This window comes from Crinia signifera, chromosome 19, assembly GCF_055691185.1.
Source record: "Crinia signifera chromosome 19, ASM5569118v1, whole genome shotgun sequence".
NCBI lineage: Eukaryota > Metazoa > Chordata > Amphibia > Anura > Myobatrachidae > Crinia > Crinia signifera.
The window spans coordinates 126,221,847-126,248,813 of NC_139226.1; the positions used below are offsets into that span (position 1 = coordinate 126,221,847).

Genomic DNA, 26,967 nt, shown 5'->3' on the forward strand with positions numbered 1-26,967 from the left:
CTTATGACAAAAAAATGCGCAGTCCTTGGCTGGACCACTGCTGGAAAATGGGGGGAAAAAACAGCCGTCGCAACCCCAGGGTGACTGAGGGTTCAATTACGAAGATGGGCGTTTTATTGAAGATGGAATTGTTGCCTATAGTAACCAATCAGATAATACTTATTTAGCACCTAAAAGATCAGAGATAGAACCTGATTGGTTGCCCCGGGCGACATCCCCTCTTCAACAGAACTCCCATCTCAGTAAATTTACTTCTGAGTGTCAATCAGGCAAAATGACGCTGCTATCCCGGTACTCGTCCTGATTCCTGTGCAATTTGTCCGACCATCGGGAAACTGCGCAACTGGTCGCTTAAGCAGGGTAGCTGTAAAGTCCTGAATCAGGCAAACCGATTGGTTATATTTTCTTTGTCGACACCAAAACAGGATCAGTTCGGTGGCCATACACACGCAGATTTATCTGCAGATCTGTCTGGTTGGAACAAAAAACATGGTTATGGATGAGAGCAAATGACAGTTGACCGTTTGCTTGGAAATGCTGGAAAACTGCCAAACTCACTCATCCATAACCATGTTTTTGTTCCAGCCAGATCTGAAGATAAATCTTACTAGTGTATGGGCACCTTTAGTTACCATGTCGCAATTATTAAGTAGCTTAACAATTCAAGCTGTCTAAAGATTGTAATTTGCCATTTCCGATGTTAAACAGATGTGGGTGCTTTCCTATGAAATACTTTTAATGCTCTATTCATAAATAGGAATAATTAAAAAAAAACTATACCTGTTTTGCCAACCACACATATAGACATTATATTGCACAATTTGACGACTACTACATACAATATACATTTTAAACTCCACAATCTGTGATTGCTATCAAACATATATTACACCAATATATTTACCTGCATGGAGACCCTGTACTTATTGCTCTCTGTATCCCAGAATGTGCCTTATCTCTGCTTAAGTGATTACCCAACTGTGATCTTATTTCAGGGTTGTTTCCAAGGAAATGGCAAATGCAAGTTTACTGCACAAATACGCCACCTAGTGGAACGTGGAATACAAGACAAATGCAACATCAGGTTATCTGGGGGGAGGGAAAAAGAATTCTATCCAAGCTATGTAAATTTGGTACAACATATTTGGACATTAACTATGGCAGGAATTCCTACACTACAAAAACCTCAAATGAATATAAATGTATTACTACAGCCAGGGAGATGGATATAAAGAGAATATAAAATACATTTAACACTTGTGCATAAGACATTATTTCAATTAGGACTACACACAAGCACACGTACACACGCAGCTAGATAATAGATTCCACATGTATAAAAAAAAATACCAGTTACTGGCTTCCTCCTTCTCTGCGACAACTCAACTTTATTTTACACAATGCAGCCACAAAATCATTCATGGTAAAGTCATTTAGGAATAATCGTACGCAAGAACCTTTAAAATTCTCTGCAGACCTTTAAAAAAACAAAAACAAAAAAAACCTTATTACACTTTGCCCACAAACACCTCATCGGAGACATACGGACAGCCAGACTCTTGCATTTTATTGGCCATTGTTCGTCAATAAAAATATTCACGTGTGTGCCACAAGTTCGTTAATAAACTATCAAGGACTGCCTTTAAAAATACTGATTTACTCGTGCTTTTTTCCAATTGATAATTTGTAAGCTTAGAAAGTGTCAGCAAAACATAAATCATAGGGTTAACGTCCTAAAACTTGGGATTTCTAAAATGGAAACAAAAAAATAACCTGGGAGCGTTTTATTAGGTGGCGACGGAATAAATACTGGAATGGTTTCTGCAGCTTGTCGTGTGATGAAGGTCAGGACAATCATTGTGACAGGCGTGGGGCTTCCACCAGGACAAATAAACCTTGAACTGATATATGCCGTACACAAGAGGATAACATTATCCAAAATCAATTTTCTAAAGCAGGAAAGAGAAGGCGGGAAAAAAGGAAGGGAGGGGTGTAGTCAATAAAACAATTCAGGCGGCAACAGCCAGTGCATCTGTTTAGTTCAGATGTACTGTGATATGGGGTAGTATAATCTTACAGCGGCCATTGCCTAACCTGCAGCTGGTAACGAAGAGGCTGCAAACCTTAAAGGAGACGTGGGTTGGTGAACTCCATTTTAACGGGAACTTCATTATTATCAGTTATTTATATAGCGCTTCACAAAGAATAACTTGTCCATTCACATCAGTCCCTGCCCCAGTGGAGCTTACAATCTATAGTCCCTACCACATGTACACACGCACACATTCACACTAGGGTTAATTTGTAACCTTCCAGTATATTTTTGGATTGTGGGAGTACACCTGAGTACCCGGAGGAAACAGACGCAAGTACGGGGAGAATATACAAACTCCGCACAGATATAGCCATGGTGGGAATCGAACCCACGACCTCAGTGCTGCGAGGCGGTAATGCTAACCATTACACCATACTTCCCATCATTGATCGCATCATAAGAGCTTCAAATCAAACCATCCATTCCCCATTGCCGATTACCAGCAGACTCCATCGATCTGCGGTATCTTGGTGGATCAGCAAAAACCTAGAATGTTCAAAATGTTGGTGTAAACAAGGATTACAAACATGTTGGATTTGGGCTTTGACCCGACTCAAAAATCAATAAAAGGGGAAATTTCTCCAATTGATTGCAGATATATGGGCCCCTTTATTTACTATTCCTTTTGGTCAGATAAGCTGAGCAGTCTTATTTATTGCGAATCAAAACAAATATTCAAAACCGCCTGTTAGTCAGCCATTCAACCCAGTCTAACACGAAGGGAAATTCAGGATAACTGGGCCTGCCTGGTGTTTCAAAATGGAGCCTCATCATAACTGAATGGTAACTGCTTAACTCACCACACTTATGGCAATGAACCAAATCATAACATAATGTGGAGCCTCTCTCAACTGATTCAATTGGACAGTTCTAACCATACTGGACAAAGTTACTTAGGAATCTGCAATAAATCTGTCAATCACTCAGAAAGTGAGGACACCTACTATGATCCATGGGAGGTAACCACAAAGTGTTAACAATCACCGATGACAAACACGATCATTACGGCTGGTGGTTCTCATTTTCGGTGCTCAAGTACCCCAACAGTGCACGTTTTCCAGGTCACCTGGCAGGTGCATACATTATTCACTGACATATTTTAAAAGATCCAAGATGGAGCAAATTATATGTGATTCTGTGTGGAGATCTGGAAAACATGCACTGTTGGGGGTACTTGAGGCCCAAGGTTGAGAACCACTGATCATGGCTATCCATAACCTTGAATGTGTGCAGGACTAATAAACATATTTTATTTTCAGCCTCAATAATTCCACGTGGCTGAGTTCATTATTGGCTTGCTCAGCAATTTCATACAAAAAAAAATAATTTCATTTTCATTTACAGCAAAGAAAAAGTAACACTATGATTATGTAAGCATTTAACGATACCGTACTGTAATACATGGATATAAAAAAGTAGACTGCCATAAAAATGCAGGAGTCTGAGAGCCAATGTCAGGGCACATGTAGTTTAAAGTATAGTATTTCTTACAGCAATAAAACCATTTACATTATTTTCTAAAAGGGGATATGGGGCACATTTATTGTGGAATTCAACAAGCTGCCCCACTGGTGATTTACGAAAACATCTGGCTGGGAAATATTCATTGCGTACAACATGCCGTGCGTTCAAGCCTCGAAATTGTAACTCCCAATAAAACGACTGTTGGACTTGCACAGATCTTCCAAAACAGGCTTCTGCAAAACACTGCGAGAAGCGGTTCTAAGTTCCTTTTTGCAGCGTCCGTTGTCAAAATAGGTTTATCCTCAAATTAAGATGAAGATAATTAATCTCACAAATTACAACATTTGACCATATGTGAGGACAGTGGGAAATTACAAGGTGGCACTGAGGTGACCACACCAAGTAGTGGAGATCTACTGGATACACCTTTAACAGCTGGGCCCAGAGTGGGTAATTCAATTGTTGTATGGATTGTAGCTTCTGTCTATGGAGCCAGGGAGCTAATGAATTGTTTTGCACAACCAGCCCCAAAACTGCACTAATGTAGGAATTTTATCACACTCACAAAAAAACAAAAACTGCTTAACGGTGGATTATGGTGTGAGAAAGGAACAAATGTAGGAATTTAATCATCCAATTGGTGGAGCAAAACAAATGAATAGCTCCTAAGCTCTTTTGAAATGAGGTACAATACACACCAACCATTGAATGGCCCAAGAGTACTCAACTGTTGCCATTTATATTCACCCATAGTGATATTTGCAGTTTAACTAAAGACAGCAGCTGCTAGCAACCAATTGTACCAACATGAGCAATAAGTGCCTGAGTGTATATCAGCTAACAGGATGCTAAAAAAAAAAAAAATCAGTGACCACAAAAAGGCAGATTTAGCACAGGAGCAAAAAAAGATGGAAGGAGAAAGGAGGTTCAACTGCATAATAGTGACAGGTAATGCTTTTGCATTGCTGTAGTACTTTCCCCGCCACCAGCTGCACTTCATCAATAGTATTCATATCATGATCACCTCAGCGTACAGCAGTACATAACATGTTGTCAATCTATTAATAAAGTTTAAAAATAATAATAGCGAAACGTTTCCAACTGCTGGTATAACAGTTCTGCTTTGCTGCTAAAGTAGGAAAGGACAAGTAACATTACACCTTTTTATTGGTGCAATACCGATTTATTAATGTAAATTCAAAATGACAAAACTGGGATTAAACCAGCAAGATAATAAAACTTGTCAAAGAAACTGGTGCTTGTAACCTCCATCTTTATTATTACACCTCGTCACACAGAGTGGCAGATCTCTAGAGAATATCACGCATACCAGGATCCAATCTAACCACATCTGCCATAAATGGCATTGTAATGGTTACTCAAAGAGAGGAAACAAAACACACTGCTACAGTCACCCACACAAGCCTTTGTTTACCTTGGAAGAAATGCACAATACACAGACGCTCGTTTATAAACCTCCCAATGGATACTCAGAAGGTTAATGCATCATCCTCCACCTCGTGTGTGTTTATACATTAAGCTGCTCCCGGGCAGCCATTCTCCATGTAACCGTCTAGATCACATTTCTACTTCCATGTTCCTGCTACTGACCTCCTTTACTGTCAGGGCAGCTAGCTGTCTCCGACTCTGCTTGTACACCCATCAGGACATGAATCCCCTGGGTGGTATAGCTCATGCTTCCTGCATCATCTTCCCAGTGTGTGTCTGCATACTCACATGCTGCAGTAATAGATGGATCATATGTTATAGATAGGTATACCCAAGTTAAAAGGGGAGAGAGTGTGAGTGTGAGTGAGTGAGTGAGTGAGTGAGTGAGTGAGTGAGTGAGTGAGTGTGTGTGTGTGTGTGTGTGTTATAGATACACACATATATACATATATATACATATACGTTCATGTTTTGACTGCCCAGAAGACCACACATGCTACAGGGGGAGGGGGGGACATTTTGTACAGTATGTTTCTAATTGGTCTTCTAATGAAAGTGTCACAACCACAAGTGCTCAGGCGAATCGCCTCCAGAGAATCTGGCCTGTCTCAAACATCAGTTTCAACAAGTCACCAATGAATAACCGTTAAACTGGTGGTGGTGGCTGTACACTGGCGTGGACATAGACGTTAGACATGGTGGCAAACTTGAGGACAGCTCAAGGCTCACTAGTGTCGCAAGGCACAGAGGGTGAAAAACACGGTCCTACAGGAACATCACTTATCCAACCTTCACACTTCAAAAGGCATGGTGATTAGATAACCATATTTTGTAGTTACAAGGAAACAGACTTCAGCTTAGACACCACATTAAATGACTCCAGCAGTTTCTGAAGGACACCATGGGGGGTCGATCCTGTGAACCCTGAATGGTGCGAGTTGCAGCAGGGTCGAATTCGCTGACAATTGCTCACCCCCCTATGGAGGTGCGAGCACTTCTCTGTGAATTCAGTGCGCCATAAAGTGTGCCCGGTGTCGTGATGATTCGCAACTCGAGAATCTTTGGCACCCTTCAGGATTAATAGGATCGACCCACATGTCTAGTGTGTAGGCTCTATCACAATGCTGATGCACGTTCCCAGCAGTCATTACGGATCTTCTGAACATGCAGAAGATTTGTAAATATTGATGAAACCATACTCCTGGGTGTGGTCACTGATGATCCCTCTGCAAGATTGCACAGTGTGTATGCACTGTATGATTTGTCAAGGAGTTTAAAGGGCTTCAAGGGAAATTGTTGACGATATCATGTCATTTTCAAGTCCTCTTATGTGTCCCCACCTTAAAAGTAGGCTAGCTGATACACCACAGCACATGGAAGCATGCCAAAGCTATATACAATTACAAACACATTAAAAAAGGTACCTAAATAGACCTTCATATACAACTCCAAAAGCTGCACTGCCTACTATGGCAGGTATTCAATGCTTGTACTGGGGAAAGGCAGCGAATCCTGTGTAGGATTCGCTGCACTTTCGCCCCAATTCTCCCTGTAGGGAGAGTCGCTGGACAGCCTCCTGTCCGCCCTATTCAACTCGCCAGGGGCTTCTTGCCCCTGGTGGCGAATTTTAACAACCCCCCCCCCCGGCGAATGCCGCAGGGAGCCGGAGGACGGCTGCAGGCAGGGAGATGAAAGCCTCCCTGCCTGCGCCGGACACTGTGGGGGTGAAGGAGGGCTGTGGGGGACACAGGGAGAGCCCCCCAGAGCTGGCAGGGGGCTGTGCTACGGAGCCGCTACACACTGGTCCCGATCGTGCATATGTATTGATCGGGATCAGTGTGCAGTGAATATATGAATATTAATGAGCGGCTCCCGGCTCGGCCCCCTGCTGGTGAATGTGTAAAAAAAATATATATATATTGGTGTATGGTGTTTAAAAAAAAAAAAAAAAAAATTAAATATATTCATGTGCTGCAAGCACATGAATAAAAATAGCATGCCCCTTCACAGAAAAAAAAAATCTGATTTTTTTACACCAAAATAAAACTAAAAAACGCTTTTAAAAATAAAAAAATCTTTTTAAAGATCACATTCCAGTTCTCCAGAAAAACAGGACGAATGTAAAATGGAGAATCCGGGGGAAAATCATTGGAGAAAGCAGTTCTTCACTTGTGCATTGAATACACTCTCGGCGAAATCCACCAAAAACCCCATTGAAAACCACTGGCGAATCGAGGAGAATCACAAACGGTGAATCACCAGACATTCGCTCTTCATTTGCAGAGAATTGTGTCCATTGAATAGGGCGAATTGTTTTTTCTGTGAGAAAATTCCCTGTAAACCCAGCGAATTGCCTGATTCCCCAGAAAATATGGCGAATCAGAGGCATTGAATACTGGCCTATGTATTATAGGGTTATCATGGGCACTATACACACCGCCACCAAATTCAATTAGAATTTTACCTGGTGTAAACTGAGTGCTGCCGACAAAAATAAATTATTATTTTTTTTTTAAGACCCCTAGAACAGTACATTATTTAATACGTTTTTTCCATGTATACCTGCTGTAAATGGAGCGATCCCCCCTCTCCGACGACCAATCTGCCAGATGGTTAATGCAATTTCAAACAAGCAGGCTAGCCAGGTGTGATGGTGTAAACATACGAGGCCAACATGCGGACAGTGAACACTGTAGAAGGTGAGATGCTGACTCACCGCATTCTTCTTTGCACAAGGGCATTATTGCCATTATTGGACACAACAAAAAGGGGTTAATTGTTGCATAATGAGACATGCGTCCTGCGAACTGTGCGACTCGCTAATACACCTCCTGTGGCAAAGTTCTGCACTATATGTGTAAGTTTTGGTGTGAGCCATATACAGTTTGTGAAATGAGGATTAATATATGCTACATGGGAATAACAAACTAATACTGCAAAAGTGAACTGTAATGGAATCTGAGAAATACGCAGTATAAATACAAATGGTAATTGAGAGAAGCGGGGGACATGACATTGCAATGGGAATGGCACTGAAGAGAAATAGGGGGTGTAACGTTCGTGAGATGGGAATTGCACTGGTGAAATATAGGGGCCTAATGATGGGGAGATGGAAATGGTGCTGGTGAGTAGCAGGGGGCATGACTGAGATGGGAATGGCGCTGGTGAAAAATAGGGGGCGTGACTTAGGTAAATGGGAATGGTGCTGATGAGAAGTAGTAAGTATGGCACTCAAATAACAGAGGGAAAATCATTGCCTTTGAGGCTAGGCCCTTTGTTTTGAGGCCCCATCCATTTTCCAGAAGCACTCTCCTTCAAGGTAAGCCCCCCCCCATCATCATCATGATGATTTTGTTCTAGTACTGCCCCTGTGCACACACTATACTATGATCAAGCAAATTGGTCAAAAGTATCCAGATTGCACTCTATATCGTATAGTATTGTAGCATGAATGGGACGTCAAATCAGTCTGACGAATCGTTTGCCTTACACACTGTAAGAACTACCAAATTCACTAGCGGTGTCACTAGATTCTATGTGCATCACATCAATCGGGAAGATGTAGGTGGACCGGATGGCATACGGCTTAGTGTATCCAGCAGCTTTAGGAGCATTCTTAGGCAAGCATAGTATAACATTTATACATTATATAAAACATTTCCAGGTATAACCATGATTGCTTTTTCCACTGCAATGTTAAACAAAGGATGTTTCTATAAAGATTGCACGTGTTCACAAATGTCATTATCAGGTTATTGCCCTGCACTGTTCTAGACAGGACGGAGCAGCATCAGTCATGAGCAAAACATAAAATGTGCTATGCATTTTCAGGAGACAAAGGCTTAAAACTGTACAGCTATTAAATATCTTAAACTACTTAATAATTATCAATAAAAAGTGCCAGGAAAGTAATTGAGAGAAAAGACTGAATTAGCAACTGCGGCAGGATCAATATTGTCATCGCTCATGATTAAACAGAACGGAGGCTCGCAAAGGCTTAAGTGTTTTAAAAAGGAAACAACGGATAGAAACTTAGTCCATCTTGGGATCCAGAACAATGGGGTAGATGTATAAAGCAGAAACATCGCCATAAAAAAGGAGAAATGAACCAGTGAAGAATCTGCCCATGGCAACCAATCAGCTTTGAAGTGCATTCTATAAAATTGTATGTGGCAGTCGATTGGTTGCTATGGGCAACTTTTCCATTTGGCACAATCAGCTGCTACTTATTAGAAGCTATTCAATTGTTTTGTGTCTCAACAGAGCTATTTAAAATGTTCCTCCCATTGGGAACGCATGCTTTTTGAGCACACCCATTTGTACCAGATTTAGCCACTTAAAGTCTCTACGCTCGTCCTGGTAAGGGTGCTAAAACTCCTGCATATTTAAGCTCTCCCTTAAGGAGGCTGCCAGCTGAAATGTGCCCCCCTAGCTGCATTCGCACCTGAGTTTAGAAACTATTGAATTGCTCAATTAGGCACAATTTAGTGGCAACTGGGGTAAACAATGTAATTCCCCCATAGAACACACTTTATAAATGTTCCTTCACAGCCGGTAAGTGATCTTCTCAAACCAATCACCTCAGCACAATGTTCACTGCGTTTTGTGAATGCTCACTAAAAGAAAGCTCAGAGAAAATTGCTGCCGCGCCAATTCAGATAAGACGTATGGCTATGCTGGGTGGTCTGGATATCTGTCCAACATGTGGAGAGGATGGGGGAGGGAGGCAAGGACAATGAGTTAGTTATAGGCAGTGAGATATGGTGGTTAGGGTTAGGCACTAGCTGGGAAGGTTAGGGTCAGGTTTTGGGGGTGGGCAGGGTTAGGCTGCAGAAAGGGAGGTCTGGGGAGGGGAAAGTGAAGGCAAGTATACTTATCTGACATCTGCTGGGATTCTCTTTATTGGGATGCCCGCACCTGTACTCTGACCACCGGCATCCTGATTGCCGGTCATCTGTATCTATCCCCATCCAGGGACCTGCACAGTATGCCACACTGAAGTGCCTTAAGTTTTGTAGTGCCCTGTTGTAATGTTATCCCACCCCGGTTACTCACCGCTGGGCATCCTTGCAGTCAGAATTCCAGCATTCCAAACAATGTTGGGATCCTGGCACCAGTCTACCAGGCAGTAGTTGGGATGCTGGTATTGATATATTAAAAGCCAGCAACCAATCACCAGGGATGTTTAATGCATCCCCCTGGATTATCAAATGTCCCATGCAAGGCAACATCAAGGGGCATGTGAAGAGGTGTGAGTATTCCTACTAGGAACAAAATGTCCACCAACAAGAGACACTTTCTACAGAACAAACGAAGGCCAAACTCTGCCCACAAACCGAACTGCAGTTCCCACTATTCTAGGGTGTGTTACCCAACACTCCAAATCAAACAAGTAAAACAGAGATAACAAGGGGGAATAAGCGCTCACAAAATCTTAAAATTTCAACGGTCTTTCATATATTCAAGTCGGGAACATACTCCTCCGATATCGCAAGTCGATAATATATGTAAAATAATAAGTATATATACACATGCATATAAGGAACAGTATCAATAAAAATCTTTACCCGATCGGTTCAGCCAGAGTGTTCTATTTTTCTTTAAATGTTGTACAGTACTCACACCAATTGGGACAATATAAAACGTATAAAGGTTTCTTTAGGTTGTGCACAGGTAGATTCCCTCTTTGAATTTACACCAGTGTCTCCTATTACCCAACACACAAAAGGATAAAGGACAGGGTCAGTGTACCGAACTTACGCGTTCAGTCGTAGTTCTATACACATCAGGGTATCTTTATAATCTTTTCTTATATTACTTCCGAGATGTACTTGGACAAAAAGGAAACAGATAGAGGTCCGAATCAGGTAGTATATAACTTTATTGGTAAAACTATTTTTTTCAAAATAGCATTACAAATGTGTGACTCTAAATACTAAAAACTTAGAATGTGGAAATTAGATTTTAAACTGCACGAAACAAGAGCTTCGAAATTCTTTGATGTATGGTTGCCGTATATTCACACCCTGCCTGATGTGGATAAAGACAGTATCAGACAGGTTGTGAAATTGTCAACATGGTATAATATGACCACACTTGAGAAGGGGACACCGCCTTTCTAAAGGAGCCCTAATGCCCAATGCTACTATGATATCGGCGGAATTACCTTCCTTGACTCGATAACACAGGCTGTGTTCATGTATAATGAGAAACAAGAGTTTAGATGAATATGTCAATATATACCTGTACCTGTATGTATACATGCTATGTGGACATAGAAGAACCACATTATGTCATTCTGTAATACAGTTTTCAAGTTATGTTCGATTTTATATCCTAATAAACATATTATTAAAAAAAAAAAAAAAAAAAGATTTTAAACTGCATAATCCAGGAAAAAGATGTTTATATTCAGTTTGGCTATAATGTGACAGCAGTTACCAGGTTCTTAAGAGTGTGATGGTGGGTGTAATGATGTGTGAGACCTGGTTTTTGATTCGACTTGGCCTGTTCGATTTCTCAACTGCTTTTCAATTTTCACTTTTTGACATTAGATTTATAGTGCGTACACACGGTGAGACGTTTTATTTTATTCTAGTTTTATAGTTCAAACAGATTCAAAAGCGAATAGACAACGGATGTTTTTTTTTTGCAACATTTGATATAGATTAAATATTGATGCCAACTCCCCTGTAGTGTAAATCGAACAGAAAAGTAGACTTGCCAGGCAAAACATTCAATGTCCATTCGATTTAACTATATAGTCAATGTCTTACTGTTTGTATGCACTACAGGTTGAGTATCCCTTATGTGTAGATCCCATAACCGGATAGCTTGAGAAATGAAGGTTTTGTTTTTATACTCCTTGTCCCCCGGTGTTCACAGAGGTCATTGGATTCGTCTCCAGTGGCATCCCCGGTCCCAAGAATGCATTGCACATGCGCACCGGTGACATCACTAGCGCACATGTGCAATGCATTCTTGGGACCGGGTATACCACTGAAGACTAATCCGATGGTCGCCGGGGACCAGGTGATTATGCTAAATAAATATATATATTCCAAAATCTGGAATAATACTTTATCCAAAATGCTGTATTAGAGTAGGACCTGCAGTGAGATGGGGTCCTGAGTGCCCTCTGTTTATGGAGTTATACATCGGGACTTCTTGGACGTGCATCAGGGCAGGTGACCTACCACACTAGGAGTGCCCGTATCTATGGGACAATATATACATATCCATCTATTCCCCGGCACTCAGTGTCTGATCCATTCACCTTGCTCCCGGTGCCATTCACAAGGGTAATAACCCCTCAAATGCACAGTCCCACAGAAAGAAGGCACTCGGGAGACTTTTTAGATGAAGGTGAAAAACTTCACTCACATTTAATTCAAAGGTCAGTCAATGTTTCGTGGACCGCATCCACTTCTTCAGGACTATCAACCTCACATCATACAGTGTGCTGTGAGGTTGATAGTCCTGAGGAAGTGGATGCGGTCCACGAAACGTTGACTGACCTTTGAATTAAATGTGAGTGAAGTTTTTCACCTTCATCTAAAAGTCTCCCAAGTGCCTTCTTTCTGTGGGATAGATACACATACAGAATCGATTCACCGTTTTCACCTTAACAAAGGCGCGCACAAAGCCCCAAAACTTTGGTGTATTTTGCTATTACACGTTTGAAAAAAAGAGTTCCCCTGAGTTTTTTTTTTCTTAACATACAGATTATTATCCATTTTATTAAAAAAAAAAAATGCATAATGCATATTTTAATTGTTTATTTGATAGCAGGCCATATTTCAAGCAATACAGCAAATTCCAGCTCACATTCTGAGAAGCTGCCTGATATGTAATTAAATACAGACATAAGAGATATTTAATGCCCTCCAGAAACGCATGTCATTTATAATCTTTTAAATTAGAAGGAAAGTGGCATAATGTGTTATTAAGCTTCCTGCCAGCCAGCTTTTCCCTCAGCTGGTCAAGACGAGATGTGCCCGAGGTGTGCACTACAAACACTGGCTTTTTAAAGAAAAAAAGAAAAATAAATTAAATGACTCTCACCCGAATAAGTTAGGACATTTCAAAAAGTAATGGAAAACGGATAATATTTGATATTTGCGCATAATGTAGACTGGTATTTACTACCATGCATGCCTTTCAGTATTATTAACCCTTTGAGTGCAAACATCTTTGTGAGAAATGTTCAAAATATCCGCTAAAAATGCCGGCGTCGCTCACATTTGTTATATAAATTCAAATAAAAAAAAACATTCCAACATAAAAAAGGTAAACATTACAGGTCAAGATGATGAATACAAAGGTATGCTTGGCGATTTAATACCATGCAACGCTTTGGGCTACAGAGTAATGCAAAAACTGTCCACAGAACATATTGGAGGGGCCAAAATGCTTAAATGCATAGGTTTCTGTTACAGTGCATTTAAAAAAAGAAACTAGTAGTCACTTTACTATGGTGACCACAGTCATAGATCCTTACCAAGAGAAATTGTGTCTGATTTTAGTTTGGCTGCTTTGTAGTAACCTCATTACTCAGAAGGGTGACCTATAAATCATTTTATTTTGGGCATTAACATAACTTATTATAGGGTGCTAATCACAGTGAGTACAGATTGAGTATCCCTTATAAGAAATGCTTGGGACCACGAGCATTCCGGATAAGGGAATTTTCTGGTTTTTGGAATAAAAGAGTTTTCGGCATACTTACCTGTCCCCTGGTGGTGCCCGGTGGTCCCTCGGCATCCACAGCAGGCCTTCAGCACCGTCTCCGGAGTCTCCAGCGGTCCCAGGAGTGCTTTGCGCGAGTTCCCAGGCACGCCAGTGACGTCACCGGCACAAGCGCAAAGCACTCCTGGGAACGCTGGAGATGCGGAGAGGATGCTGAAGGCATCCATGGACGCCGGGGGACTTGGTAAGTATTAAAAAAAGGATTAGGGGTGGGGGATTTGAATTGTTCCAAAAAAAAACACGGTTTTTGGAATAATTCGGATACGGGATGCACAGATAGGGGATACTCAACCTGTAGTATGAACAGCAGAAAGAAGTACACCAATAGGTCTATACACATAAGTGACTGCAGACTGGGCTGGCTTCCTACTGGATGGATGTGCTAATGCGATATCACAGTTGACACTTGTGACTAATCAATTCCCTCCATGCAGCATGTAGAAAGGAATCCTATGTGTTAACCCTATAGGGGTAGGATAAGTGCATTGTGACCAAAAAAAGGTACATCATTACACACCTCAGAGGAGTGTTTAAAAACAGAGAGCAGCGCTAATTTAATTCCAGTGGGGATGATCAACACGATCTTTAGTTAATCGACTGCCAGGCATTTCTGAACTTTTTTTTTTTTTAACCCTTTCTTTTATTTCAATATTTTCATGCTTGTGTATTGTTACTGACCAGGAAAAATAATAATAAAAAAAAAAAAAATCAGGCAAAAAAAAATAACAGATTTATTTTAAATAATAAAACAAATAAAAAACCCGCTCTGTAGCAAGTACTCCACAACAGGAAGCGGTTGACTGTCGAGTTTCAAGTGTTTTATAGTGAGATGTTTGGGTATGTAGCAAATTTGCAACAATTGTACTTGCAGATAGTAAAATATAACTAAAGAAAGATAATTCTATATATTTTTTTTAATTTACCCCCTTCCCCACCCCACCCCCATTTATGGGAATTTCAGAGTATTACAACAAGCCATATGATCATCGCTGAAGCCTCTCTGTCATGTAGTACTACAGTACTAACACGATATCAGAAGAGGCCACAAGCAGTGCGATCGCCTAGACAACAGCGATAGCAGAGCACAAGGGGTGCGCTCATGATCGGCCGTATAGGTGGATCATCCCGTTTCGGCTAGTTCATATTGACAAGCACATATTCGGGGATTGAACGTTGTGTGCACATAATCAGCTCTGGCAGACATGTCGGCCTCGATTGCGAGGCTTCCTTCTGAGGGCTCTTTGTTTAGTGGCTGTCTGCAGAAACGCTACAGCAATACTGACAACTGCACATATTGACTACACGGATATGCCTGGATGTTTAACCAAGCTCGGAAAGCAGACAATAACTATCCGGCCTATTTCATGCTCATCTGAAACAAGCCTGGATGTAAACACAGAAGCAAGAGAGTGATTAGCGCTGACAACATATGCAGAGTGCTGGCCGTGCAAACCGCTATTGCTTTCAGCACAGCTGGCTGCCATTTTACATTGTTAAGCACATGCAAGACTGTCTCTGTCTATTAAAACACGGCTATGCCCAATAAGCCTGATCTTAAAACAATTAACGGAAAACCATAAAACAATGGGAACGAAGCACAGCACGGATAAGCAATCAATACAGGGTTCCGGAGTACACGGGTTAAACAAAAAGGATAGTGGTGTTGCTATTGAGTGATAAAGAGCATAAATCATTCCGGTTCTGAGACTTGGGCAAAAAAAAACCTGAGAGTATAGGATCCATGTAATCCGCTTTCCTGTGCTGCAGCGCTTGCTAACAAGATTGTACAGCATTCACATTGGATCAGTTGTGCTGTGACCTCTACAGACAGCTACAATAACCAATGTTAATACCAGACTGATAGCGGGGAGAGGGAGCAGTGAGCAGGGAGCAGGCATCCCCCCCCCTCCCCCCCCCACACACAGAAAGCATTGCCAAGAAAAACCAAAGGAGGTTTTGTAATAGAGGGGAGAAAAATCCAAGAATAGTTCACATTAATTATAGCCCAAATTCCTTTTTCGCAATAGTGCTCTGTAAAACTCTTGCATACAAAAATCAGGCTTCACTATTATATAGTACTACCTTTTTAATGGATCATTTATGGCAACAAGGACACCCACAGTTGTTGGACACAAATGAAAAAAAACTGAAGCCTGGGTTAGAAAGTACACACAAGACGAAAGCCTATACATCCAGGAAGTATCATGGCTGTCCACCGATCCCTTGACGGCCACGGAGGGTGATCAGTGATATTAGGAAGGTTTAAAAATCTCGATTCCCCGATTGTGGCGGGGACATTTTTATCATTTTTCTTTTACTTAACTGATCTACAGATTCAGTAGGTGGATCATAGTGTTCATTCTAGCACCCGTCATCTTTGAAAACCCATGCAGCTCCTCTTCCCTGCCTGGGGTGTAGCAGTCTGTTGTGGTGTTTCTAGCACAGGTCTGGTTTGCATATCAATGCTGATATACAGACCACACTTTGCTAGAAGCACTACAGCAGACAGCGACACCCCAGGCAGGGAAGAGGAATTGCACTGGTTTTCAAAGATGGCGGGTGCTAGAATGAACACTAGATCAGCGTATCTAACAGGATCAATGCATCATGCAGCCTGCTTTATTGTCACCTATAGGGGTGATTATCATTAATCCTTAAAGAACCTGATCAGGTATTGGGTACTTTCATAAAGGGCAAAAGCTCCCATCGTTAGCAAAACCCCCTAATGCGGAGGGCACAATAGCAGATTACAGTATCTGATCAATTGATCAGCTGATAGATCGCTTAGTGATTGCCCAGTGTGTACCAGCGATAGGTCTGAATGGCGTCGTTAACAGACATTTCATTGGCTGTGTAACCCAAATCTAAGAATACATTAATGCATTGTGCTTTGTGTGCGGGCGATCCGCTGAACACCCGTACTAGGAACCAGTGGTGACTGACAGCTCAGCTGGGCAGACACAAGTACAGTAAATGCACCCACCCAGTTGTGACATCAGTCATGATGGACAGGTCATTGTGTATGAAGAACACACTGTCCAATCCAAGAAGAAATAATTCTGCAAATCAATAGATCTGCAGTAGGTTGTCATCAGACTCTTTGGTGATTCTAAAACAATGGTTTTTGTTTTGTTTTTTAAATGTTAAAAGCAACCGATTTAGTATTTATTCCTACTGTCATTTCACTGTATGATCGGTCAAATCGGCTTTAATAATAACCTCCTTCGTAAATCGGCTACCCTGCATATTTCCACTTTGTAGATAAATGGCCAAATGTGAAGTCGCTACCCCGGGCCCAACGTGCAATCTAGGCGTAGATAAATTCATATAAGCTTTCAATGGAATAATTGGCATTTACTGTATGAATACACTAAACATACTCCTTCTGTAAGGAAAGATTTTATTAGCTGTGTTCTGAATCCAGACATTGAAGCACAGACATTTTATGTTTAACAAAGGAGGGGTTGAAAAGCTATGAAGTGATACATCTAAAGAATCCAGTCTTTTAATGCTCCTCTGAATCATTCTGCCTGCCCGATTCTGTCTTTCCAACGCACAGCCTTTGCATGGTAAACAGCATAGTAACTGAATAACACACAGTTCAATAGTGTTGAAACGAGGCTGTATAATCTGTGAAATAACGTCAGATACCTCTCTGTTAATTACTGTCTTGAATACGGTGAAACCAGAATGATTTTTCGGTGTCTCTGTTCCTGATAATATGAAGACATACTGCGTGGCTGATCAATATCTCACTCATCAAACTACGTCACTCCCACACAGCTCTGTCTTTGTCTGTGAAATATCAGCAAGAAGGTGGGGGGGGGGGGGGGGGGGGGATGGTGAGCAGACTAAATAACCTCAATCTCGTTGTCTATTGATTGGTATGATGACAATGTGATACATATTTAGCATTTTGCAAATAAGGAGGATAATCTGCGATTAAGCGACCATTTTGAACCTACCATGATCTTAATGCTTTACTGACACCTCTGGCAGTAAAACCATTGGGATGAGGTCAAATCAATCAAACAAGAGAAAGTGAACAAGGATTTAGTCAGATCTGATTTCATATGGTTGATTTATGGGACACGCACACATATGCAGAGGCACAAGCGTCGTTGTGGAACGCGACATCATATATACTCATGTGGTGAAATCAAATCATTGGCAGGGAAATAATTATGTGGGAAGGGAGGGAAATGGGCGAGAGCTGTGTAGCATACTAATTAATGTGCATACTTATTTTAGGTTGAGCAGAGGTAAGTTTAAAAGAAGGGGGGGGGGGTGATCACTTGAAACACTGCGGAATATATCAGTACAAAAAAGCTGAAGGATTATATAATGATGGTGGAATCCCGAGCCCTTTAGCTTTAACTCCATATGGCTTGAAAAGCAGGATGTTATAATTCACCGCAGGAGGGAGAAGGGTGGCTGAGCGGCCTGCCTCGTTCACGTCTCCTCTCTGAGCTGACTAAAAGACAGTTAAGAGGACTCCATGTTGGTAATCTGCTGGCCTCTGTTTAGCGGTCCACATAAAAATGGCCACACTGGTTGTCTCCTCAGTGAGAACACACAAGCAGTCACATAGATACCTCACGAACAGATGACAGGCTGCTTTTTACGGATTCAAACATGCTTCCAGGCGATTACATGAAAAACAAGTTCATGTTTAGTTTATTTTGTCTGAGCGGTTACACTAATCCTTTTTTAAAGCAGGCTTCTTGCTAGCGATACACTTAACCCTTCACTACGTTTTAACTTCTATTTTAAGCTGCTTTCTCTGAAGTGTTCATTTGGGGCTCTAGACCTGAATATACTCGAAGAAATTAAAATGACAGAGCATATATGGTAAGAATCCCCATCTCACAGAAATATTAACTCACTTTACTGCACTATAACAACCTGCTACCTCAAATCCCAGCTGTAATAATCTAAGGACCAGCTACGGAAATACAGTTCTCTATCTGCAAGATATAAATATGGCTTTACTAAATTTACCACAAGAGAGCTACAATTCTGATTAGATTCAGAAATATTTAGGGGCATATGTATCAAGCATTGGAATAAACTTAGGATAAATTACCAACAATTAACGCATGACATTTTTGAAGCACAGCCTGTAAAATGACAATTGGAAGCTGGTTGGTTGGCACTTTATCTTTCTACAGACTAGAATAAAATCCTTTAGGATGAGAAACACCTGACAGTATCATAGTGTTCATTCTAGCACCCGCCAGCTTTGAAAACCCATGCAGTTCCTGTTCCCTGCCTGGGGAGTCGCTATTTGCTGTGGTGTTTCTAGAACAGATCTGGTTTGCATATCAGTGCGGATATACAGACCACACTGTGCTAGAAGCACTAAAGCAGACAGCGACCCCCCAGGCAGGGAACAGGAACTACATTCGTTTTCAAAGCTGGCGGGTGCTAGAATGAACACTAGAATCTCACCCTAACATCACGATGTGCCTTTATCATATTTAATTATCGATGGTCAATACATGCATAACCAAGCCAAGATCAATGATTCCAATTCTAACAATGCATAAACATAATAGACTGTATTCAATGCCTTCGGGGGAGGGGGTTTGTACGGCGTCAAACCCCTTTGTCTTATTCAATGTAAGGCCCAAAAGCTCACCATGTGAGGAAGGCGAGGACCCCGGTGAGGTACGCCGCAAATACACCACCCCTCAGGGAACAGTCGAGGTGGAAAAAGCAAGTGAAGGGGAGGGATTTGAATACACAGACGGCATTGAATATATATAACCCCCCCCCCACCCCCCTCCCAGCAGCACATGTAAAAGGACCGCATGCGATTTTGGGCACCTTTATATTGACATTTATTAGTTACAAGTATTTTTTGTGTAATAAAATGCAATAGCCAATCAATTATCTGTAAATGAACAAATACTGCTCGTCAATTACATTTGAACTTGACACTTTTTGCAATTTGTTTATTTTGGTAACACAAGCATTCTCCCCATAGGGGCATCGCAGTACTACTAGAATGGTCAAAATAATGGATATGGACAAATAAATCACAACTGCACGCACTAGCTTCCATTCTATGTTTAAGCCTTTCAGCACAAAATGTATAGCAACAAGAGACTACATGACAGGCTGCCGAAACACATGTTGGTCCTGTATAAACCGTAGAACAATTTGCAGCCAGGACAAAGCTGTATTTTTCCATTTGAAAACTGCACAGCACATATAGTAGCTGATGTCAGCCTCCCCGCAGGAGCCTCATCTCCCCCATAATGCATGAAAAAGAGCTTGTCTGGATTATAAATGCTGTTCGTTTTCTTAATGCGAAGCTTCCTACAACAGGAGAGCATTTTTATTTACCTGCGACAGCTGAGACAGAACAGATACCAAAACCATAGTAAAATGTAGCAAGTATCTCTTTTAATAAACTGTCACAGAAGGAGCTGGGGAAAAAAAAAATGTGCTTCCAGCTGAGAACAGATTGATGGGCAAGAGAATCCTTCAGGCATTAGATAGCATTATGCAGCTCACACAAACTCATGGAGCTGTATTATTGGAGCCAGCGCTCTCCGTCAAAGCCAATTACCCCAGGGAAAATTTGGAGAAAGGGCTTTATAGACACCTTCTGTAACTGTCAAACACTGTCCACTGGGGGGAGAGAGAGAATATTCCTGCTGCCTAAGCTTGCGAGATCTGTCGTTTGGTGGCATTATGATCAAACATCCCGGAACATTGTCGCGGCTTTGTTTACAGAGATCTAGATATAAAGCTTCACGGCTAAATTAGAGATGTGTGCAGTGCTGAGAAGATCATTAGGCTTCTGATCAGCGCTGAGGGCCATTGAGAGCGGCGCTGTTACAAAGTGACAGCGCAGTCAGGTGAATACCTGTAGCGTTTATTTGGCTCACACGTTTTGCAAACACTGGAGAGAAAACTGTTCAAACACGAAGACGTCTGTCCCTGGGAGGCCATCATTATGCTAACTATCTACACTTTGCCACCGCTGCGCCCATGGCTATTCCACATTCGCCTACTAATGGAAATGGCACAATTAGGCAGCTCAGACATCAATTCCCATTATTGCAATACATTGGACACAAAGATCCAAGTGACAATAGCCTCTTATTTAGATTTGCACTGACATGGCACCAGCCACAATTATGGTTTATACTATATTTGCGTAATCAGCTGTTGGTAGATATTAGGATATACGGTCATTAGGTCAACGTGCATTTGGGTCGACCACTGGAGGCCGACATGGTCAGCAGGGCTGGAGGGTTGACACAATTAGGTCGACAATGGCAAGGTAGACAGTAAAAACATCAACATGAGTTTTACTCTTGTTTTGAGCCGACAGTCTGTATTTCATGCCTAACCATCCACTAGGGCAGGGGTGGGCAATAAGCGGCCCTCCCGATGTTGATGAACTACACATCCCAGCATGCCTTGCATCAGTTTCAGCATGGACAAATAGCAAAACTAAGGCGAGGCATGCTGGGATGTGTAGCTCAGACACCTGGAGGGAGAATGGTATAGCATGGTGAGAGCAAGGAGCCATGCAAGGGGACATGGTAGACTTTGACGGTGTCCACCTAATACCCAAATATTAGCACCTTCTGTAGATTAAAAAAAATATTTTAACCCACAGATGAATAAAATGGGGGTGACAATTCTATGCAAAAGCAGATTCAATATTTCATGTTTTGGTGGAATCCGCAATACTGGGAACACATTTTTACCATTGTGGACATATAAAATATCCATGTTCGTGGTTTTCCACCATGTAAAATGAGTACTATCTACTTAGACTCTTATTAAGTTTGCAGAAATCAATATTTGTATTTATCTAAATATCTTTATATTTCTATCTAATTTCCCGTTCCAAGTTGAATAAACACAAACAGAGATGCCACCGCCTTTCTCTCATTCTCTCGGTCTTTCAGGTGAAGCCAATATCTGAAATCTTCCCTACGCCACCAGTGCATGGCTCCGCTCTCAGGAACCCACATTAGCAACATGTACCAATAAACAGCCTGTAAAACCACAAAGCGCTAGTGACATCAGTGAGGTAATGAGGCACACTGTTCCCAGACCTCAGTGCCATCACGGATGCCCAATGCATGTATTCTTGCTTCATCTGTGTTACACCAATTGCTAGAGGTCAGAGCAAGCTTTAGCACAGAACAATGCCGCTCACATCTATATTGTGTTTGTCTAATGATCGTCTCTCTCAGGTTTCTGCCTGTGCCAGAGTGAAGATTGTGCAGAAACTGGATGAACCCAATCCTTTCCAATCTTGCAAATGAAAGCGATATTAGAAACCAATGTCATACTAAGCAGAGTATACACACGCATGTCTCAATAAACACATTAAAACGGGCGGCACTTTAAAAGGTTGTCTCCATTGTGCAACGGTTTACCAGATGGCTTGTACAACATACAAAACTAACAATGCATTAAACACAAAAAGACCATTTCAAATCATAAAGTGGCCATTAGGATCATCAAGACAACAAGAGGGGTGGAGTTCTCTATAGGGCCAATCCTATTTATTTACAATTGTATACGCTGGTGTGATAAAGGCATGCAGCCCATTACTAGGACCTCCGCAGCCTTTCATACCCTCGAGTAGCAGCTTACGTGGAAGCTATTATTGCATTCAAAAGACTTTGGGAAAAATGATTTTGTCTGACATCTCTTCTACTGCAACACGGAGATCTCATCGCAACCCCCTATTTAATATGTCTGTCAGGCAGGAAACTAGCCGATGCTATATTACAATGTATAATTCATTTCTTTTTTCCACTGTTCCTGAAACAATACTTTTATTATATTCATGATACATCTGCATCTTGCTGTTCCACTCTGAAATTAATATCAACTATTCATCAGCAGCATAGAGAGCGCTCAGGTTAATAAGATTTTCATATAGACTGGATTTTTTCCCCCCTCTCTCAGCTTGTGACGAATGCATATTGTTTCACAGATGAACCTGCTTCCAGGACCTATCACAGACAGGGGTCAGGACAAACCCACTGTGGAGAAATCTATTTTTGGTAGAAGTAGGAGGCAGAGTACTATAGGAGAGGTTACAAGGAGCCTGCTGCCAACAGAGGTTACATGATAAATGAAGACACCCATTAAGCAGCCGGTCAATCGAGAATAGCGCGTTCACTCCGTCGTCATCATGTGCGCAATCTCTTGGTCTGACTAATCACCACTAATTTCTCTTAATCAAATCATGGTACGTGTTTCACAACTGAAATTACTAGACCTCAATTCAGAATTACGTTATTAAGGTGACATATACAGTTACATTTCTAGTGTTCATTCTAGCACCCGCTATCTTTGAAAACCCATGCAGTTCCTCTTCCCTGCCTGGGGTGTCACTGTCTGCTGTGGTGTTTCTAGCACAGGTCTGGTTTGCAGATCAGTGTTGATATACAGACCACACTGTGCTAGAAGCACTACTACAGCAGACAGCGACACCCCAGGCAGGGAAGAGGAACTGCATGGGTTTTCAAAGATAGCGGGTGCTAGATTGAACACTACATTTCTGCCCAACCTACACAGCAAAAATGGCTGCACAGGAACTACAACCCTAGTTGGATGGTTGCGCCCATAAGTTGCCAGCAATTAACAGTGTCAGGCGAAACAAATATTTTAAGTTTTACTACTAAATCATGTATATTCTCTATTCATTTAATTGACAGAACACTTCCATGTTTATTGGTATCAAGTGCCCCAATTTGTGGATGTGCAGATAATCATGACTGTGCACAAAGGTCACTTACCCGCTCTGCCCTTTAGCAGATACAGCAGATTGATTGGTCCATGGCTGGAACAGCTGACCACCAGGATAAAAAGCTAACGGAACACGGCCCAAGTAGAGCTACATTCTATTAGCTGCATTGGGCACAAGTAAAAATCCACCCGTGAGACAGCGCCTTCAATCAGAAATGGAAACGCAAAAAAGGTGGAAAAAGCAAACAGTTATTAGCTGTAATTGCAAAAAAAAAAAAGTGGAAATATTGACCTGTCCACACAATTTATCTGTAAAACTGCCCAACTCCCACATATAAAAAGGATACAAATACTGTCCATCCATTGAGGCAATTATGCATCATTAAAAATGCAAATAGGATTCAGCAAAAGGTTAAAAGCAAAATGTTTCAGAAAGGGATCTCTGCCTAGCCTGGTCTCCTGGGATCTGCCATCAGATGGTTCATCATGTTAGACTTCGCATTGAGATGCTGGTACTCTTTACCTAGAACGGCGCCCGTCGCGGGCATCGCGGGTACATTTATGCCTGCCCGCGACGCGACCGACGCGATGCCCGCGATTTTCCCATTGAAAACCATGTTAAACCTGAAAAATCGCGTCGGTCGCGTCGCGGCCGGCCATAAACGTACCCGCGATGCCCGCGACGCGATGCTCACGATTTCCCATAGGGAACAATGTTAAAAGTCGCGATGGACCCGATTTTAGTGTTAAATGGCTCAATCAACCCGATTTTGCCATAGCAATCAATGTTAAATGGGCCACAGAGCCCATTAACCCTTAAATGTCCCCAAAAATTTTTAACGCCACCCCACGATCCACGCGAACCCGAAGCGTGGCGAGCGCAGCGAGCCCGCGAGGGGCGGCGGTACGCGTCCTACGACCTTTTCATGCCCTACTATCCACGTCGGCGTGGTGTGAGAATATAATAGTGTGGCGAGCGCAGCGAGCCACCGAGCCCGAAGCGTGGCGAGCGCAGCGAGCCCCGCGAGGGGACGCGGATACCTTCACAGTTATACGCGTCCCCTCGCGGGCTTCACAGGTGTCCGTGGCGACCCGGACACCTGTGAAGCCCGCGAGGGGACGCGCTTACCTGTGAAGGTATCCGCGTGCGCTCGCCACGCTTCGGGCTCGGTGGCTCGCTGCGCTCGCCACACTATTCTATTCTCAACTCCACGCCGACGTGGATAGTAGGGCATGAAAAGGTCGTAGGACGCGTACCGCCGCCCCTCGCGGGCTCGCTGCGCTCGCCACGCTTCGGGTTGGCGTGGATCGTGGGGTGGCGTACAAAAATTGGGGGGACATTTAAGGGTTAATTGGGGCTATTTGGGCTCTGTAGCCCATTTAACATTGATTCCTATGGGAAAATCGCGGGCATTGAGGCATTTAACGCTAAAATCGCGGTCAATCAGGCTTTTTAACATTGTTCTCTATGGGAAAATCGCGGTAATCGCGGGTACCCGATTTTGATGTACCCGCGATTTACCCGCGATTTACCCGCGATTACCGCGATTTTACCCGCGATGCCCGCGATTTCAATCGTGGGCGCCGTTCTAGGTAAAGAGTACCGAGATGCTTACTCCACACAATGTACAGAGGCACGCGTACAGAAAATAAAATGCTCTAAATGTCAACCCACTGTGCTATTAGCAATCGTTCTACCGCCAGGAATACAGTTTCTTTTCAGAGTCTCTCCAGGGCCAATAAGGTTAAACTGGATACAATATTCTATTTGCAATAAGCAAAAACTGCAGTAAGAGACTTATAATGGTACAGTACTTACTTTGGTTTATGCTATATGGCAGGGGTGTCTAACTCAAATTCATCGGGAGCCGCATCAGCAGTTTGGTCACCCTCAAAGGGCCGGTTGTATCTGTAGGACTATGTGTCCACTCTTTATTATCATAAATTATTGTCACTGCATTCAATTATTGTCAGCAGTAGCATTTCCCTCCTGCTATTGCTGTGAACTGCAGTGCATGAGGGCACATGCTGCCTGCACAGGGGGGCAGCACTCAGTCTTAGGGCATATGTCCTGCTTATTATCATGGGACACAGCAATTAAAGATGGGCTGCAATGTGCCAGGCAGAGAGTTTGACACTTACCCGCTCTGATGCGTCCACTCCAGTCTGAGCTGCTCCACCACCAAGGACACAGCTGCGCTCTCACACAGCTGCGCATTTCCCCCTCCCTCGTGTGAGTAGCGCTCCTTCCACTATCTATCCAGGAGTGGGGGGCAGCGTGCTCCCGGTCACTGTGCAGCGCACACTCAGCAGTAAGTGACCTGGAGCGCACAGCAGCAGCAGCACCATTCACCACGACGGACCTGCTCTTTCCACTCTCCGGCTCCTATACAGCAGGTGGGAGCGGAGGAGGGGTTGACTACCGGCGGCACTGCGCTAGAGGGCAGACATTCTCTGGCTTGTAGGCTGCCGCGCATGCGCTGAAGAGGCGGCTTTCTTGTTTAAAAAAAAAAAAAAAAAATCGAGAATAAAAGGTGAAGGCTGGCGACGGCTGCGCGGGCCACATGAAGAGGTCTGGCGGGCCGGATTTGGCCCGCGGGCCTTGTGTTTGACACCTCTGCTATATGGTATCCGGGTGGCTAACAGACAGTGGGGCAGATGTATTAAGCCTTAACAAGAGATAAATCCAAGGGTAATAAGGAGAGATAAATGTCCAGCCAATCACCTGCTAACTGCCATGTTACAGGCTGTGTTTGAAATAAGTCAGTAAGGAGCTGATTGGCTGGACCTTTATCTCTCCTTTTCACCCTTGCATTTATATCTTGTTACGGCTTAATGCATCTGCACCAATGTCTGGGTCAACCGTAAATAGGCTTTGGTCAAAATGACGCAAAATGTTTACAAGACTCTGGTTGCCAAGAAAGTTATTTATATCTGTTCCCAATTGGAGTCCACACAGATGATAAACTATGCCAAGCACAGCGAGGTACCTGGGACAAAGCATGGTGAGGGAAGCAAGCCATGTCAGGGGACATGTTACACTAATTGGTAGTACACATACCTCAGGTGTCGACGCGGACACCAAAAAAAGAAAAAACTTAAACTACTGTCGTCCTTTACATGTGCTGACCTGATTTACCATGTCCATGCTATACAAGTTGACAAAACAAAGTAAAGCTGGCCATACATCTACAGATCGATTGTCAGATTGGGCGAAACGAGGCTTGTTGCCAATCCATCCAGATAACATGAGTTTTTCTAGAGAAAAAAGAAAAATGGTGGGATGGCTGGTAACCTTGATACAGAACAACCAGAGGATAATGAACTGGGAAGTAAAATAGAGAAGGGAACTGAGTGGACAACAATGCTTCGGATAAAAGGGATAAATAGCTTTATGTAGCGAAAGTAAGCTTAGAGAATGAACTCGTGGATGAGAGGGTAAAGGCCCATACACACGGGGCAAATTTTCCCTAATT

General features: G+C 42.6%; 1 protein-coding gene across 3 annotated transcripts in view; it reads right to left on the reverse strand.

Moving 5' to 3' along the window:
* RERE (arginine-glutamic acid dipeptide repeats) overlaps window positions 1-26,967 on the reverse strand; it is a 290,268-nt gene that overhangs the window by 215,947 nt on the left and 47,354 nt on the right. Inside the window, exon 2 of one of the 3 annotated variants that reach the window (XM_083163289.1) lies at window positions 905-1,046. The exons of the other annotated variants lie outside the window; for them this stretch is intronic. The gene's annotated coding sequence lies outside the window, so the exon portion shown is untranslated. The remainder of the gene's footprint in view (window positions 1-904; window positions 1,047-26,967) is intronic. 3 annotated transcript variants of the gene reach the window in all.